Below are 18,981 nucleotides of genomic sequence, written 5' to 3'. Positions count from 1 at the left end.
TTAACCCTTATCCTTGAGTGGCCTCTGGGCCTTGATAAGTGGTGACACCCATGTAAAAAAAAAAAAAAAAAAAATCACTCGAACAGTTTTCTTTTTATAATGTACAGTTTTAAAAGTTTAAAAACTATATAGTTTTTACTTCAGGAAAATTAATGGGTCAGTTTTTACGATGTGCCCTGTTAAAATACTGTTAAAAACTCGCTCAATATATGTTACCGTGACATAGGTTGACATATATTCGGCGGGTTTTTAATAGTATTTTGTATAGTTTTTTATTTATAACACCTTTTCCCAAACTTACGGTGTTAAAGAGGGTGTGAGACGCCATCTTGAATTTTCCAACACATCGGTAAACACTGTATGTTTTTCGAGCTGAATAAATATATTACATTGAATAAAAACACAAAAAAGATATCCAGTTAGGTAGAAAAGTAACTTATCTTGCCTTTGATAACATTTATTTATATATTTGTTTTTGACTATTTTTTCGAATCTATGTGTACAGTAATCTTGCCAGGATGCGGAGGAAAATGAATGAAGGGGGAGGGGAATAAAATAAAAACATTTTGGAAACAGAGTAAGTTTGAAAGAATTGCTTTGCACAGAAAGAAATTAATGAAAAAATAAAATTAAATTTCTTTTCTTTCTTGATTTTTTTTTTAGTTTTTTATGAAAAAGGAAGTCAAAATTAAGACTATAAAAAACAATTTTTATTAAGAGCGAACCTCAGTCGTCAGGTCTGTAAAAAAAAGACGTGGAATAATAAATGTTTTCTAATACAAATTGTTTTTACTTATATGTTCATTTGTCTCTTTGAAGTTCGTTTGTTTAATATATCGGTTTGCAATATAATTTTGTCATTCTGTCAGACTCAAATTTTAAATCTATATATCTATAAAAGTTAAAGTGTGTGTGTGTGTGTGTGTGTGTGTCTGTGTACATTTCCCTACGAAATAACTCTGTCAATTTTTAGTCTACAGACTCGAAATTTGATATACAGGGTACTGAGATTTGGAAAAATCTATGTGATCGGTTTTTAGCCAGAAATTTGGCGATTAAGGGGTCAAAGTTCAACGATTTGAGCTTTGAGAACTCTACCAAACTTCTCCGACAATTTTGGGTCTACACATTTTAAATTTTAGATATAGCTTCCGTGGACATGAATCTAACTTAATAACTTGATTTGAGCCCAAAACAATAAATTTTCAGGGGTCATAATAGGGGTCAAAGTTTAAAAAATTACCCCCTTTTTTTTGCTCAGCATACACCTCCAAACACCCGGGCAACGCCGGGCACCCATGCTAGTACATATATATGCATATATATATATATATATATATATATATATATATATATATATATATATGCATATATAGCAGGTAACAAGTAGAACAAAACAAAATATATGTTCCTTATTATTATGTTCTCAATATCTGTAGATACAAAATATTTTGAGGAGTTTTTTTTTATTGTTGTGCAGATGTAGAAGTTGTAATTGTGTACTGTATAATACGCAACATATACTTGTCCATGCAAGAAGCCTCAGGGTGTAGATGTAAGTCACAAAAATGTAAAAAATTGTCCCTGAGCTTTGTTAATTGTTATTGCAAACGCCCAGGGAATTATTAAGTGCAATATCTTGAAGTAAAATGGTATATCCGTTGAATGAAATCATTGCACATTCGCTGACGGGCTTCCTGGGGTGGAGAGAGAGGAAAACATGACGGTTTATTTTTTACTATGGATATGCATGTTAGCATGCACTGGAAAATCTCGTAAATAAAAAAATAGATTTTATTTTTATATAAATTTACAGTCATTCGTCAATAATAAATTGAATGAAAAATTGAAAAAAAAACTGTTTAAAGAATAAACCAACAAAGTAAGTAGGAGATCGATGATAATTCCGATAGAAGAAAGAAAGAATGTAGAACTCGTGTAGGATAAGTAAAAAAAATAAGTTAAAGATAGTTTAATAGCAATTGTTTTTATATTCAAATAAATATCATTCTGCAAGAACTGAAGTTGTTTGTCATAAAAAATGATTTTATGAAAACCGTAAATTTCCATGCGAAAGTACAGAATTTTTTTGCAAGAAAATTTACAAATTATTTTTTGTAAACAAATGTTATAAAAATAAATAGAAAAATACCCCCCATTACCCCTAAAAATATTTAAATTAAATTATTGACAGAAAATTCCGAGGATCTAGGTAAAATTCTGCAAAAGTACCGTATTTAATTTCGGCTATTTCAATTTTGCAGCGGATTATTATCGATTGCTAACAAACAAATTAAACAAAAATGCAAAAGATTCAATATTTATAGTATATTTACGTATGTTGCCTAGTTTCTAATACAAAGTTCTAGTAAATCCGTCCCACTTATTGGAAACACACGACAGAAACACGAAACCGAATTATAGCCCGTAAATGTTTGTTTCATTGTTTACACTATTTTCAGCGGATAATTAATGACTAGCAAGACCCGCTAACGTGCGTGTTTCGATGGAAGTATTCCTCTGTTCTCTCGTAGAAAAATTAAATTACGGTTTTTGGTGTTTCTTAATACCCAACCTCCGCATGTTAAGAACGGATTTCGGAATAGACCCCCGTAAACTCCTCACGTTAGTCCACCTAATTTGGCAGTGAGGGTGACGATTAAAATAGTTGACAAAAATTTCAACTTAATAATCTCTGTCAGGTTCCCCCGGGGAAATATTATGAACCAACAAAGTAATTTGGGGGTAGCAGTGTCGGTCGGATATTATTAGATTTATTCCTCGCCTGTACGTAATAATCTGTCAACCAGTGATAATCTGTTAACTAAAGTGCATAATATAGGGCTATGTATCGCGAAAACTACTTATGTCCGACAAATATAAATGCGATTTAATTTATCAGAATACTGGAAAACATATAAAAGTTGTCATATTTAAGGAAAGTGCGTAGGTGCATCTAAGGTAAAGATTTATCTATAAACAGTTGGTGTATAATTATACAGGCACTCCTTTGTAAAAAAACGTATGGTTGTAGTTGTTGTTGTTTCCCAACCCTTACCGTCTTCGTGTTAAGAACGGCTTTCGGAACGGACTCTTTTCACCTCCTCATGTTAAGAATGGCTTTCTGAACGGACACCACTAACCTCCTCTGGCACCACAACATCACCATATATCAGAACAGCTCTCATAATAGACACACAATCATGTGAGTTAGGAAGCGGGTGGAGTTGGCAGAATATTTTCTCAAAATTTTACCCTGGTAATCGATGTCAGTACAGCAAAAAAAAAAACGTTGTCATGTTAAAGAAAAGTGTGTCTATAATTTTACTATAATAGAAGTTGTCGGGTTTATCGGGGGTATTTTCGTCGAGGGGGTAAAACAGGAAGAGGGATGCAACATTTCTTCGATAGGGCTGAAGCTTAGATGATAGTTCGGGACCTATTAGGTTGGCGACTCTCTTTCGGACCCTGTCCAGGAGCAACAGACTAGTAGCAGATGCACCAAGCCAAATTTGACGGCAGTACTCCATACGTCAACTATATTCTTAGCGGCCAACACAAAAAACGACAAGTAAACTATGGTAACCGTAATTAAAAACGTTACGTTTCAGGGTGTTTTATTTGCCGAGGGGAATCTTTGCGATGCTAAAATGTGCATAGCTAAAGAAAATATAAATAATAAAAAAGTATCAAGAAAAAGACAATCCTTACAAAAATCAAGCGGAACCAAAAAACAAAAAAAAACTAAAAAGATAACAGTATCGTTGTCGGATTCTTCAGCATAAGCGTAAGCGATAAAACCCAATGCTATCGGTAAATGTTATGTATTTAGTTTTAGGGATTTTTTTGCAGGGGTAGTTGCACGTAAATGTGATTGTATAAGTACGTAAATTTATAATTATGAGCGTTCAATAATTTTGTATTTAGTTTAATAATCATAAAACTATTCTTCGTTTAAAGAGTGCGGTCATATTTTTAAAGGCATGACGGATTCGATTTTTGTAAGATGGTGTGTATTTTGGAATAATAGATTTTTATGTTCTCAGCCTATGAGATTAGCCGGAATGTTGTAGGTAGGAATTACGATTTTTCGAATCGGGAAGTCGAAAGATAATTGTATATCTATGAGTGTATGATCCATTTAAGAAGGGTGTCAGGACAATATAGTTATAATGTGTATATTTCTTCCCAGTCGACTGGGGGCGGTTGGAGAACTTTAGGTTTAGAGGAAAATATAGGAACTACTTCATATATAGTGAGTTCAATTGTGATGTGTTACTCCTAGAATATGATGTAAGATTTTATTATAATGACTAAATGTATGTATAACTTCACTCTAAATTTATATGAGATAGTGGATAATAATATAGATATAATAAGTTTGTATGTGGAATATGATGTTAAAAACCATACGGTATTTTGGTACAGAGAGAAATTTATTATATAGTAGATTAGATACCTATCTACTAAATTTTAATACAACGTAAGTAGAAGTAGAAATTTGTGTTTGTTTCGTAATAAAACTTGTTAGAACTTAGTGTTTTAATTTCTTTTAAGAGAAAATCATATTTATGTTTGGATATAAAATTCAAAACTCATTTCACTCTAAATAATTTAGGTTACTGAAATAGGAATTAACCACGATTAGTAAAATTGTCCTCAAACGATAACAAACAATTAAACAGGCTATTCAATAAATCAGTTTTGTGTAATGTCTAGTGCTTTCAGTATACTCAATGGGAACGAGGAAAATGCTATACAAAACAGTCAAAACAATTCAGTAGTTCTTAGATTATCGGAATGTAACAAAGATTTTTGTAAATGAAATGTTTGTACTTTTTATCTTTTTCCTGAGCCGCATAGTGTATTTTTTGCGAGCGAGTGTGTGTATGTATATATGTATATAAGTATATGCATATATATGTATATATATATGTGTGTATATATGCATATATTTATATATATATATATATATGCATAAATATACATATATATGTGCATATATATGTATATATATACATATATATATATATATATATATATATATACATATATATGTATATAAGGAGGTAACCATTTTTGCCAATGTAATTTTCCACGATAAACTTTTTTTATTTTTGTTTGACTAATTTTTTAAAAGTTTTATTTGTTTTGTTTTTTTTTTTCACTTTGTTTTGTTTCAATTTTTAAATAGAAACGAACACGAATAAAACGTATACAGTTTTCTCCGATAAATCATGTTAATTCCTTAACTATTATTCGTCTCTTTAATACGTTAGGGTTGGATACTAAAGTTGGTATTTCAAATTCTTTTCGGTAATCTGAATTAATCCCAGTGTGTGACTATACTACCAAAGTAGTATACATCGCTAAACCTAAACAACTATTTCTGTGCCTCATCTTATTTTCATTCTCAGTAAACCACATTCTCGCTTGTATCTGAATATTCTACAAAATATCTACATAAATCTTTTTGCGATTAATTCTTCGCAGAATGGTAAAAATGGCACCGGAATATGGCCTGGAAAAATAGCAAGAGAGAATCAATAGGTCAAATGGCAATTTGATAACCGAAAATCAGGATGGTTCGAGAAGTGCTGGTGTTTACTTCCATTTTTCTAGTTTGAAATAGGGCTTCTCCACCAAATAAAATAAACAAATATTTTAATAGGCATTTGCATAGTGCAAGAGTAAGGTTTTATTTAATAGGGGCTAATCACGTTTAACCTAAAAGTCTAATCTTAGTTAAGTTCGGATTTTTCGCAGGAATTTCTAGCAGTTGTTTTTATTTTTATTAATTTGAATAAAATATGTTTGACTGATACTGCATTATCTATTAACTGTTATAAATAAGTTTATCAATTCTTAACATGTATTTTCGTTGCTTAAAATTTGGTAAATAATGGCGTCCAGTATTAGAATGAGAAACCGATCGAAAACAGTTCGTCGTTATTTTTTTACACTTAGCGTTCCTTATTTTTTCACTAGTTTAAACAAGTAAAAATTTGTAATACAATCAGATAAAAAGCAATTTATTGGATAAATTATTTATATAATGCTCAATACACTTAAATTTTGTAACATTCAAATTTATAAAAACTATTAAACAATTTTAATAGTATTTTAGAAGTTTTCACGCCAAAAAAAAACATTCCAATTATAAACACCTAAAAAAACATATTAAAAAAACATTTCGGTTTGTTTAACCATAGACAAGTGTACGAGAAGTGGTTAGAAAACGAAACAAATATATAACAAAAGTCAAAATAAGTTCGTCGTCTACCAAGCCAGAGATGCTTTTTGTATTTTAACATATTTTAAAACGTTTCTTTGATTCGAAAAATGTAGTCTATAACGTTACGTCATAAGAATTATGGTTGTTGGACTGAGGTAAATGGTAACATTATCGCAGCAATAGTCTTTTATATGTTTCATGTGGTTTATTCTGCAGACAAGTAAAAACTGTGGAAAGTGAAGTATTTGCAAACGAAGTGCGTATGACATAAAGTTGCCGAAATCTTTTGGTTGCTATTGAATATCTATTAACCATATATCAACCGAAACAAGTAACTGCAATGATTCATTAGAACGAAATCCTATGATGTTACTGACAATATTTGGATCATTATCGAAGAACAACAATGTTTTGCATTCAGCAGTAGTAGTAGTAGTAGTAGTAGTAGTATTCGATTTGCCTGATATTGTGGATTACGAATTATTTTTACATAATTCGTAGACACGCAGACGACATCAAAATCTATGGCAACATTTTAAAGGCTGACAGTGCCAAACATCTTTCTGATTCTCTTTCTACTGATTTTGAGAACGTAGTGCAAAAGGAAAAAGCGAAACGCCCTCCCCCTAACTAGAGAAATAAAACTAGAATCAGAGGGCCAGCCCTTTATGTGCTTCAGACTAAATATGCAACACAATATTAGCTACTTGTATTTTCTCTACCGCTCTCCCTCAAACCAAGACTGTACCCTAATAAACAAAGTCTCAGACAGCATAGATATAGCACTCTCCCTCGATACTAGCGCACAAATACATGTATTTGGTGACTTCAATGTCCACCACAGTAACTGGCTAGGATTCTCTAATCACACAGACGTAGCTGGTAGCGCAACACATAGCTTCTCTATATCCCATTCCCTATCTCAGTTGGTTACATTTCCGACACGTTTCCCAGACCAGCACGATCAACATGCCTCACTTCTAGATCTCTTTCTGACAACGGTTCCCAATGACTGTACAACAAATGCCCACAGCCCACTCAGGAATGCTGATCACGCTGTGATAATGGTGGAAATCAGCCTAAATTCTCGCCCTAAAACTGAAGACCCACTACTCAAAACAACGAGGTATTACAAAAAGGCTGATTGGGAAGCCATCAGGGAGCTCATCAGAGATGCCCCATGGCAAAATATCTTTACTCTTCCAGCGGAACAGTGTGCAAATGAGACAACTGAATGGTTCAAAACTGCTATTGAAGCACATGTTCCCGCTCGGAAATTCTATAGCAAGCCCCACTCTCCTCAATGGTTTACTTCTGCTTGTGCAGCTGCCATTTGTCAAAGGCAGCATGCGTTGCGCAGATTCAACCGACATAATTCCAGCTCAAATAAACAGAAGTTTATAGAAGCTAGAAATAATTGTAAGAGAGTGATAGAGACAGCTAAGACATTACTCTGAAACCACCAGAAAGCGCATCGAAGCACAGGAATTAGGAACCCGGGATTTTTGGAAAATCTACAACAGCGTAGTTATTAATGGACAGTCAACTATTCCCCCACTAACAAACAATCATGAGGTTGCTTGCACGGCAACTGACAAGGCTAATCTGCTTGCCAGTCTGTTTGTCTCAAACTCCACACTGAACTCGGTACACCACTCACTCCCTGATTTTCCTCTGCGAACAGACGCCACACTTGACGATTTGAAAATCACTCCTTCTCAGGTACATGCTATTATAAAAAACCTAGACACCTCAAAAGCATGTGAACCAGATCTCATCCCGGCTGTGCTATTAAAAAAATGCTCTGCCGAGGTTGCTCCAGTTCTGTCCAAACTTTACAATAAATGCCTTAACGAATCTTGTTTTCCCGACTGCTGGAAAACCGCCTCTGTTGTACCAGTCTTAAAGAATTCTGGTGAAAGAACTGACCCATTAAATTATCGCCTCATTAGCCTCCTCCCGCTTTTCGCCAAAATATTTGAGTCCTTAGTTAATCAAGCCCTAGTCCAGCACATAACAGCTGCTAAACTCCTGACTGACAAACAATATGGATTCAGGCAAGCCCGTTCAACAGCAGATATCTTAACTGTAGTTTCTGAACGTATATACCGTTTATTGGACAAAACAGGGGAGGGTAGAGCGGTGGTCCTTGATATATCTAAGGCTTTTGATAGGGTATGGCACGATGGTCTTCTAAGGAAAATTAGATCATATGGAATCACTGGAAGAATTCATAATGTAATTAATTCCTTCTTAAGTAATAGAAAAATCAAAGTTGTCCTTGACGGACGTACATCCAAACAATATGACACAAATGCGGGAGTACCTCAAGGGTCTATCCTTGGACCTCTTCTATTCCTGATTTTCATAAACGACCTCCCTGATAAAATTGTTTCGACGATGGGTATATTTGCCGATGACACCACTCTCTATAACAGATATGAGGGGAAAACAAATGAACACATATCCAAGGAAATGGCCGAAACACTAGAGGATGACCTCCAATCCGTAGTGGAATGGGGACAAAAATGGTTGTTCACATTCAATGCTGCTAAGACTAAGCTTGTTTCCTTCAATAACTACAAGAAACCTTCTCTACCACCAATAGCAATAGCCAAGAACACATTGCCTGAAAGTACTTCTTTTAAACTCCTCGGCCTAACGTTTACAGGGAATATGAACTGGAATAGATACATTGAGAGCATTGCCAAGGCTGCTGCAAGGAAGGTTGGCTCCCTCTACCGTGATAGAAAACTACTTACGCCTGACAGTATCCTATACCTCTATAAGGCCACCATTCGCCTATGTATGGAGTACTGTTGTCACATCTGGGCTGGTGCATCTGCTGCTTGTCTCTCGCTCCTGGACAGGGTTCAAAAGAGAGTCGCCAACCTGATAGGTCCTGAACTGTCATCTAGGCTTCAACCTCTGTCCCATCGACGAGATGTTGCATCCCTCTGCCTGTTCTACAAATACTTTAATGGTGAATGCTCTGACGAACTGCAAACACTTGTACCTCCCCGACGTGACTATCCCCGACAAACCCGACAAGCTACTAAGTCTCATCCCTTTACAGTAGAGATCCCTAGGTGCAAGAAAGCCTTTTACTCCAATAGTTTCTTCCCCAGAACTGCGGGTCTTTGGAACTCCCTTCCGTGATTCTTCTTTTCCAAGTGCAATGATATGCAGAAGTTCAAGTGTAATGTTAACAAAAATCTTTCTACTCTTCTCCCTTCATAATGACCCCGCTAATTAAGTCCCTAATAGTAGCCCCTTGCTTCAAAGTGGCACTGTGCCTTGTTTGGGGTGAAAATTGAATAATAAAAAAAAAAGATTGGTTGGTTAATTAAATACATCTAACATGCTTCTCTCTTTTCATTACATTCGCTCTGATCCCAATGTGGCACAGATTGATGTGAATGGATCTCGTCTTGGAAAAGCATCCTGTATTGACAAGCGTGTGGTACTGACATTTCACGCATCATTTAAAATGGAACACGTGCATCCAGTCAGTTGCTATTATCACTGGGAAGTAGTTGGATCATTTTTCTGCTCCAGTATATATCCCACTGTCGATACATTTCTCTATCTGTATGAGAATCAAGTGCGTCTTAAAATGGGGTACTGCTGCGAGAACTGGCCAGGAACTGCTCGTCGCACCGTATCCTGCCTAGATAGAGTTCAAAACCTCTTTCACACGGAAATAACCTGGCGGGTATATCTCTACTTTATTGTTATTTTAATGCCAACTGCTCGTTTGAATTCCAAACTCTGGTCACTCCTTGCCAAACTTTTACAAAAAACACACGACATCTACGACCACTACCAACAATTTCTCCTAATCTCTATATGTGCTTAAATCCAAACGCAACTTCTCTGAAGAAAGCTTATTTCCTTGAACTGCTCGTCTGTGGAACACTGTTTCGTCGGCCAGTTTCCCTGCCGGCTAGAACATGATAACCGTCAAGTAAAATGTAAACAAATACTTGTAATGTAATTTTAACCCCGATATAGCTCTCTTGTGTAAGATACTACCCTGGTGAGCTAGCTCTTTTTGTGTTTCCATTGTTTCCCTTCAACATGCTTAAAATGCATGATGGCATCCAAATTGTCCACATATTTTATTTCTGCAATTTGTTTCGTGGGGAAAAGATGTATATTTATTATCTTTTTTTAAATTCGTTTTGCAATTATGTATTATCTTACAGCTTCAGTTAAATCAGTCTTAATTTTCCACTAATAAAATTATAGAAGAGTGTAATGGCACCAATAATATTCCGTTAATTTTGCTTAATTTGTTACATTTTTTAATTTTCATTAGCAATAGTATTATTTGATTATAATTTTTTTCATTTTACTTATGAAATTATAGCTTTTGTTTCTTGTGATAATGTACTCGATTTAAAGATTAAAAAAACATTGTTAAACCAATTTATTAAGAAAGTTATGTCCATATAAATTTATGCAAATTAAATTTTGGCGCGAAAACATATTTCTAAAATGATTGTAGAATCAAAGATTTTAAGCTGGCTTTATGGATTTTTCATTGCGTTGCAATTAATTTCGAACCCTTCAATCGACGATTTAGAAGCAGAAATCGGTAATAATTAAATGCAGAAAATAAACGAAGGAAATATGAAAGTGATAATCTGAAAAAAAACTTTCAAAAATACGAAAAAGAAATGAACAAGTAAAATAAAGAATAAAATAGCAGCAAAGGAAACAAATAAATAAACGAAAATAGAAGGATACTTTATAATTTAGCTTTATTTTCTTTTATTGTTGGGATGCGATGGGAAAGTACATGGCGTTTGTTTAATACAAAATCAATAATTCTGAAGAGAAAGCTGCTGCAGCTCAAAGTGTCATCCAGCTTTTTTGTAGTAGAGTTACAATATATTTTTAAGGTAGTCACAGCATATCAAGGCCCGGAAGCCACTCAAGGATAAGGGTTATTGCATGTACAGTACGTTAGTGTGGAGATTTAATAAAGTGTCTACTTAAGGGGGTGGTTCATTAGGAATTTGTTTACGTTGGGCTTGAAGATATCCAGGTTGTATACAGTTTGAACAATATTTCATGTTACTATATGCGTATATTACATAGTAATTAAATTACTTCAGAGTGCTTACATGGACAGTGACAAAATCATAGCATTATGATACATAATGGAGAAATAATTATGACAATAATTAATGCAACACGGCTTAGATAGTTATAGCTAAAGCTGATGATTATATGAAACATGGAGATATGCTAAATGGCTAATACAACGTTATCTACTCTTTGGTATCCAAAAATATTTAGTTATAATTTGATACAAAGTATAAATCGGCTAATCATCTTCACTATGTTAAAATATTTAATAGTACTTCGTCTGATTTTTATAATTTTACTACACTAATTAGAAATCTCTTGATAGTAGTAGTAGGAGTGAGACGCGGTGTTGTCCGCAATTGAATGGTGATCCATGAATGTTTCATATTTTATTGTCACCGAAATCGTGAAAGCACCCATATTCAAATCAAATCCATTCATTGCCTGCTCTATTTGGCACCCATCCCGGGACACCGAGAGGGAGCTTCACATACCTCCCTTGAGTGAAGTAGACCACGATACATTGCATTTTATATAGGGCTGTATATAAATTACGGTTTATTTTATAAAATGTTTTTTTAAATATAACAGCTGAAATTAAAGTTTAAAATGCAAAGCACAAGTATCATGGTTTAAGTGTGCTCATAAGAGAAACATTCATTTCGGACACGCTCTTGTCATTTATATGTCGCCCATCTCTGCTTGCGCGGTCATAATGGTTTGAATTTAAGTTTATAATAAAAAGGTCAAGAATCATTGTTCAGTCGTATCTTGAACAGAAATATCCATTTCAAGCACTCCCCTGATATGGCAAAGAACCTCCTATGAATTTTATATGTCGGGTATTTCGGCTTGTGTTAGTAATAAAACTTCTCAAATTTACTTGTGATGTTAGGTAATATAAGGTGTTAACTGTGGTAAACATCGCCTGTTCCTTCTTTCATCGGATTATTTCAATTATCGATACTTATCGAAGACATTCCGATACAAAACTTATCCAAGATCACTACCGCATACATAAAATACCTCTGTTTAAAACTTCATAAAAATCGGGTCAGCTGTTTAGGAGTCCATAGGAAACGATATATCTCACACACACTAAGGTCGTTTATGCAATTGTTTAGATAGAGATTGAGATAAAAATGCATTCAGCATGTGTTGCAAATGGTTTTAGCTTTACCTTTAAACTGTTTTAAATGTTTATAATTTCATGATTATATATGACGTAAGTCACTGTTTCATTTTATCACTATTTATTACATATTGTTTTAATATATAATTACATATTTTTTTTAGTTTTATTCGTATTTTTGTATTTTATAGTATTTAATTCACGTCTTTAGCTATTATTAATAAACCAATTATTTATGTTTCTTCGTACGTTGCCATAGATTTGTTAAGTCAGTGACTTCTGATAAAAGAACTTAATGTTAAGGTATATTTCATGTATTGCTTTCTCTTTTAATTATTTTTTCTTCTTATTTTTTTCTCATTCGCCCTTTGGACTCTTCTTCTTTCTCCTTTTTCTTCTTTGTCCTGTTAAATACAGCCAGTTTCTAACTCCGCTTAAACCAAAAAATCGATTTATTTCTGTTCTTAGGTTTCATATTGTCTCCCTCCTTTTCCGCAGTTATTCAGTCTCTAAAACTAATTTAATAATCATAATATATTATTTATATAAGAAAAATATTTTAATTATAACTTTCTTTCTGGAAACGTATTCGTCGCTTATAACCAAGTATGAACCATAGTTTTCAGAAGTTAAACAGTTTTTGGAAACATATGTTTGCGTTTTTTAATTAAATTATAAAAAGTGAACGCAAATATAAAAAAGAGACAAAAATAATAAAAATAATAAGAAAGAAGACCAATAAAATAGAATAAAGATTGTTTCGTAAAAGTTGGGTGATGCCATTTGTTTGTATTATTTTTATTCTTTTTTATATATAGCTATGAGTTAAATATAAAAAATATCATTATAACAAAGAAACGTGAATAAATACAGAGTAGTTAAACAGAAAAATTAAATGAATGAAAATTCTTAGAGGTAAATCGAGTATGAGATGATTAGATGCAAAAAATAAATAAAGAAAATAATTCTGAATTCAATTTACGAACAGTAGCTGAATTTTAATAGAATATGGTAGTAAAAAGATTCTTTCTGTCTCCTGAGGCTCGATCAGGGTAATGACCTGAATTTTAAACGAGGAAAATAAACGAATAGGGGAATATGCACTGCATGTATTAAACCCGTTCAAAAGCGAGATTGAGAGTTGGAGGGTAGCAACTATAGTAATTGAATAAAAGAATAAGTTATTACACACGTTTGTCTTTTTACATTTCATCATTTGTTCGTTCTCCGGAGTCGTTAGTTAATTGTAAATTTCAACCCGTTTGTCATGCTCTACACGATGAGTACGTCGCTATTTTCATAATTTCACGAGCGGTGTACATCCGGATTTCTTTGGTTAACTATGCTGAGAATTTGATATCGCAAACTTTAGTCAATCAATGTGGTTAGTGATATGGTCTGTAAGTGTCTGGAAGAAATACACAACTCGATAATAAGTTAAAACAAAATGTACTGAACAGAACAGCAAATACAATATATAAAACATCTGGGTATACGTAAGACTGTCAAGTGCACATGACTCGCGCATCGCACGCATGATAACCACGAGGGACATATATTTCCCGGTCTTTATCTTTTTATTTTCCGCAGAGTTGATATGCAACAACAGTAAAGTTTTTTTTTATTCTGTCTCACAATATTTTCTAATATATATTATTTAAAGATACATTACCGGAAGTTTTTTTATATTCTTACAAACGGCTCAGCACATATCAAACCCCGGAAACCAATCGAGGATAAGCGTTAATGTGTGTACGGAAATCATTTGGACAATAGCGTATTAATCGTCAGTAAATTTGGTATAATTATATTATTTAGTAAGGCGGTTCAATAAGAATCTGTTTACGCCGGACTTCAAGACGACAGTATTTTAGTCAGCTCCGGGTAATCTATGGTTCCTGTTTGCCAATCTTTCACAAAAAAACAATCGTCTCGCCAAACCATTGTCAACATTTTTCCTTACTCTCTATCAGTGCCCAAACCTAAACGTGGAGACCATGAACAAAGCTTATTTACTTAAACTGTCCGCCTGTGAGACTCTGTTCCTCTGGTATGCTGGCCAGCTGACTACAATTGTGTCATTTTCAAGTTAACCTTTAATAATGTAACTATGCTGTTGTGGCGAATCTAACCTATGCTATTTACTAATAGACGATTTTCATCTCAAAATATAACGGAAGACTAAGGCGTAAGGTGTCAGTCGATAACCGGTGAAACAGTCGATAGCTAGCTATGACGCACAATCTACCTATTGTATGCTTTGCGATACATGTTGCTATATAATTTTGATTTTCTGTTTTTCTTTGTAACTCTTTAACAAGGTTCTAATATATACCAACTTTTCACTACCAACGGTTCTTACACTATTGTGCTGAATACCGTATACACATTAACACTTATCCTAGCGTGGCTACCTGTCCCAGGTAAGTGGTGTCATTTTTTTAAAAAAATTAAATAATGAGCACTGAACTGTTGCAATGATGCAGTCTCTACTATCAATATTCCGATTCTTTGGAGTCTTCTATTGTTTACAGCACTGCAACTCATCGTTGAACGTTAAGAATATAAAATACTACACATACTTGTGATATGAAGACATGTTAAAATATTATCCAACATCCTAGCATAAATTATTCAAAGATGGTTTTTACTTCGCATCTTTTTTGCTATAAACTTATAAGGGTGGCTTATGCTACAACTTCACCGATCAATTTTAATTACATTTAATAAAATAAATAACGTCGATATGAATATATAAAAATATTTGAAACTAAACTGTTTTTTAAGAAAAGTAATTTTCTAATCCATTCCAATTTAATAAAGAGCAAATGAAAATGGAAATCGATATTTCGGAATTATTATGTTGCATTAATTTAATTAAAGCCTGTGCGAACATTTTGAATAGAAACATAATTAAAAATGATATATGGAAATATGACACGGCAAGCAGGCACTGCTAATCTATTTCATTTCGAAGTGCAACTACTCTGGCAATAATTGATGAGACGCAGTTTATTAAATTGGTCAAGAAAGCGTTGTCTACTTATGAAGCCGTAAGGAGATTCTTGAAGTAAATCTATAACACATTTTTTTTTATTAAGGAACCTTATGGTGTAAGATAATCATGCACACATAATTCTATCTAATCAGCATTTTTATTTACTATTTATATATTTATTTTAGATATTCTACTTTTGTCAAGAATAACATTTCACATCATTCAAAATACACCTACTATGAACCCATAACAGAATCTATGCAGAATTCCCAGACATCACTTGTTTTAGCATTTCCACTTAAAACAAACCATATTGTCACTTGCAGTTTAAATGTTATTAATTGGGTTCATGTCTTTAGGGAACTATGTGGGAGTTGCGCATCCAGATGTTGGTTATCATTGCATTTAACCTTCATCAGGTTCGTACAGTCAGGGAAGAAAGAAATATGGAGGAATGATCAAGTATCTTCGTAATTAGCATTATATTTAAAATACGGTTCTTATAAAATTTTATTTAAAATATAAGTGAAATATTATAGCTTCTTATATAAGTTTTTCTAATGTTCGGCTTCTAGGCTAAATAATTTCATTCCCCCCACATATATATATATACATATATATATATATATATATATATATATATATATATATATATAGAGAGAGAGAGAGAGAGAGAGAGAGAGAGAGTAGATAATGCATGTGGATGCGTTATCGGCAGCTCCAGTAACTCTCGCTTCTCCTTTTTTGTCATTCAGTCCTCATTTTCAATCAGTGATTTTTCTGACAAAGAGTGAAGAAAATGCTGCTTTCTAGGTCGGTAGTACTTTGTAAAGAGTAGCCTGAGATGTCGGAAATGTTCTGTTTCTATGTCTATCCTTGTGGTCATGTCATTAGTAAGGGTGCTGGAGGTAAACATTTCATCTGGGCTGATGTTACCCGCCTGATACCCGAACCTTGGATTAACCACTAAGGAGGCTGTCCTATCAGCAGGTGCCAAGTACCGGAGCTGCTGTATTGCCATTTGGTGAATGGATTCTGGACCATAGAGTAGTTTCTGGTAGGGTCTCTAGATGCCATACTAGTGGGTAGTTGTTATGGTTTTACCTTATCATGTGCCACAAAAAAATTCTTGTCTTTTTCTCTCTTATTTTCCCTCTCTGTGCTGCTCCAACCAAGTCTACCGATTTGCTCCACAAACACCAAGACCTCAATCATGACAAATCTCAAAAAAAGAAACACGAATAAACCTAGAACCCCGCCCACCAACGTAGACCCCTACTACCAGGTCTCCTTCGCCAACATCAGGGGTCTACGTTCCAACCTTCCAGAGGTTGAAACATAATTACAGGAGACGAAACCGGGCATATTCTTTCTAAGTGAAACTGGCATAGGGCCAACCGCTTCTCTAGACGAATTCATAATTAAAGGATACTCAAACTTTACATCTAAATCTAACCCCCAAGATCGTCATGGGCATGGAATATGTGCCTACATCAAAGATGGCTTTCCATGTGGTAGGGATATCTTCAGAGAAGGCCCTAATTTACCTTCCGGGTTGCACTAGCTTACACTACTGCATCTATGTTTGCCCTCTATCGCCCCCCACAACAGTGGAGTTACTATCTTTAAGAGCCTATCTGAGAAAATTGACCATACCCTGTCTGCTCATCCTTCGGCTAACATTCACATTTGCGTACACTTCAATTTCCATAATGTGGAATGGCTGAGCACCTCAAATAAAACCGATGACGAGGGGAGGAATGTCATGATTTTGCCATTGCCTATGACCTCACCCAGATTGTTCACGAACCCAGCCGTGTGCCCGATACACCCGGTCAATATGCAAGCCTTCTAGACGTTTTCCTCACAATTTCACCTGAGCTGTGTTCATGTTCCGTTCTATCTCCTCTGGGATCCTCTGACCACTCTGTTGTAGCAGTTAAGATAAAAATGAAATTTAATAAGTCTTCAGACGTACCTCTTCACCGTACTGCATATCGATACTCTATATCTGACTGGGATAGCTTCCGTACATTTATATCGGATCTACCTCTGCGTTCCATGTTTAAAAAGGATGTGTCCTCTATAGTATCAGACCTGACGGAATGATTAATTATAGGCATAGACCGATTCATACCATCCCAAAAATTCCAGCAAAAACCTAACAGCCAGCCATGGTTCTCCCCTAAATGTGCTGCTGCCATCGCGCACAGAAATCACTTTTTCCATAGCTACCAACGTAATAGATGTACTGAAACCACTGTAAAAGAGTAATAAAAAATGCAAGAGAGATATATGCTCTGTTTGTTCAATCCAAAGTAGCTGAGCAGCGGCTTGGTTCCCACCAGTTCTGGCAAATAGCAAACAGGATCTTGAACAGAAGCGTGCGTTCTATCCCTACTATCATCAATGTACCTGAGGTCATCTCGTCAGCATCAGACATACAAATACAGTGCGTGAGATCGCCAAGCTAATCAAGAACCTTGATTCCAGTAAAGCAACTGGCCCTGATGGCATTCCAGTTATAGTGCTGAAAAAACTCCAACCAGAACTTGCCACCATACTTACAAAACTGTTTAAGCGTTGCCTTAAGGAGAAGTGCTTTCGAATGCCCTGGAAAACCTCATCAGTTTTCCCTGTATTTAGAAATTCAGGTGATAAGTCACCTCCCTCTCAGAACAGACCAATAAGTCTCCTGTGTGTCATGAGTAAGTTGTTGGAATCCATATTAAATAAAGAAGTAGCCGACCACCTCAACAGAAATCACCTTCTTAGTGACACAAAATATGGTTTCCGCTTTGCAAGATCTACAGCAAATATGCTAACGGTTATATCACATAGGATTAGTGAATCTCTTGACAAAGGTTTCCTTTCCATGGCAATTGCTCTTGACATATCGAAGGCCTTCGATAAGGTATGACATAAGGGCCTACGTCACAAGATTTCCAGCTACGGTATCACTGGAAATGTTTTCTCAATTATTAGATCATTTCTTACTGATAGGTTCATAAGAGTAGTGGTTGATTGGCAGAAATCAGAGGGACACAGTATTAATGCTGGAGTCTCCCAGGGGTCCATCCTCGGCCCAACTCTCTTCCTGATCTACATCAATGATATCCCTAAACACATACTTAAATCATTCGTTGGCATCTATGCTGATGACACGACCATCTATCGCAACACATTAAAGGCCGTAAAGCTTCTATCTTTACATCATCAACGCTCTGAACCCCATCTTGCATCAATTGAAATGGATGGCTCTCGTCTTGGGGAGGCTCCATGTTTTGACAAGCTTCAGGGTTTTACCTTTACTCCTGATCTTAAATGGAGCACGTACATTAAATCTGTTGCCAGGGACGCTGGGAAAATGGTGGGCACCTTCTACCGCTCCAGAAGATATCTCACTACTAATGCAATTCACTATCTGTATAAAAGCCAAGTACGTCCAAGGATTGAATACAGCTGCCACATTTGGGCAGGAGCTACTAAAAACAGCCTATCCTGCCTTGACAGAGTACA

This window comes from Euprymna scolopes, chromosome 13, assembly GCF_053919585.1.
Source record: "Euprymna scolopes isolate OS-2025 chromosome 13, ASM5391958v1, whole genome shotgun sequence".
In the NCBI taxonomy this organism is placed as follows: domain Eukaryota; kingdom Metazoa; phylum Mollusca; class Cephalopoda; order Sepiida; family Sepiolidae; genus Euprymna; species Euprymna scolopes.
This window is presented reverse-complemented; position numbering follows the sequence as displayed.